The sequence below is a fragment of the Oryzias melastigma genome, linkage group LG7 (assembly GCF_002922805.2).
Source record: "Oryzias melastigma strain HK-1 linkage group LG7, ASM292280v2, whole genome shotgun sequence".
NCBI classification, from domain to species: domain Eukaryota; kingdom Metazoa; phylum Chordata; class Actinopteri; order Beloniformes; family Adrianichthyidae; genus Oryzias; species Oryzias melastigma.
In genome coordinates, this window is record NC_050518.1 from 8,301,615 (window position 1) to 8,303,233 (window position 1,619).

Here is a 1,619-nt window from a genome sequence, read left to right on the forward strand (position 1 = left end):
TATATATATATATATATATATATATATATATATATATATATATATATGTGGGAAACTTCTTGGAGCAAAACATTTTTGGAGGTTATGTTTCATTTGACCCAATTTAAGTTTATTTTCTGTGTTAAAAACCAAGAAAAAAGTCCCTCTGTGTAAAGTTTCCTCTCATGTTGGCTTTTAAACAAGATAGTTAAGTCAGCATGTGACACAATAGTGCTTTGTCAAAGTTTAGATGGTCAAACATGTCTTACAGGTCCTATGCAAACAGCAAAGGGAAAACTGAGGCATTTTGTTCCTGGGTGAAGCATCCCTTGCAAATTCATTTGAATTTTCAATAGGCAAATGATCTGTATAAACAGGTGACAGGCACCCATTACTGAATTTATCTCTCTAAAGTGAAAGTAAAACAACTGAACCAGAAAAAGAATGAAGCATCGACTTCTTCCTTGAAAGTTAAAAGATCTCTCAATGTTATTTTTTTTCTCTTTCATTTTTGTTTGCTTCATTTAAGCTAAGATATTCTTTCTTGTGATTGTGCAGTTTTCAAGAAGCATAATTTTAATATAGAAAAATAATCACCTAAACACAATTTTGTTGTTGCTATATTTTAGGATTTTTCTTTGTGGGGATGCTGTCCAACAATTGAGATCTCTCTTTAAAAAAAAAAAAAAAAGGCACAAAAAGGACATTTTTTTCCTCCTTATATTATCTCCAAATATTCCCTTAGAAAAATATATAATAATTTAATGTTAAAACTTAAAGAAAAAAAACACTGCAGTAGTTTGAAACAGTCCAAGGGAGGAATGAGGAATCTTGTATTTCAGTGAAATCTTTGCCTGTCACATTTCAGCTTTTTGCTCTAAGAATTCTCCTAACATAGGAGTTTCTTTCACCGTTTACTTTCTACTATGTCAAATCTTGCTATTTATCAAGTTCTGGGTTATACAGAACTAGTTCTTCCTGGAAAGCAACCAAATCTCTTCATAATCATCTAATTATCTGTTTACATTTTAACTACTTAAGTGTAATTACTGAAATAAATACAGAAACATGGTTAAATCTGTCACAAAGAACTGTAATAAACAACATCAAAGAGCATGGCATCATTCTGATTCTAACGTAAGGAATCTTTGGCAAAAGGAAATATAAAACAACAGTAGAATAATAGTGAGTTGTTAAAATAAATTCCTCAAATGAAACTCCTCAAAAGACACATCTTTGTCATAACTATCATTCTTCATACATTGTTTTTACTTTGTCATACAGAAATAAAGGGATTTAAGATGTTTGCACTTGAACTAGTGTGGTTTTGGATTCTGAGGATGAACTAACAATTTAATGCACGTGTGCGAGGAGGAGGAAGTAAGTCTGTAGTTGCAGGAGTTTTCACTACCGTCGGTTGAAGTAAACTCCCACGTGGTTCATCAGAGCCCTCTTGAGAATTACAGAGCGGAGAGAATCAAATGGTACAGCACTTTGTCTAACATCAACCCCTTTTAACAGCAGGCATCAGACAAAAAAACAAAGGCGAGGTCGCCATTCCACAATCTTTAGACTTCTTGAGGACATTTTAAAACAAGGTAACTGGAACTAAGATAAGTTGCAAAGTTGTTCTGTTGTTT

At 32.6% G+C, this 1,619-nt stretch overlaps 1 protein-coding gene across 1 annotated transcript in view; it reads left to right on the forward strand.

The window, feature by feature from the left end:
- Positions 1-1,619, forward strand: part of b4galnt1a (beta-1,4-N-acetyl-galactosaminyl transferase 1a) — a 22,390-nt gene that overhangs the window by 808 nt on the left and 19,963 nt on the right. The window lies entirely within an intron of this gene.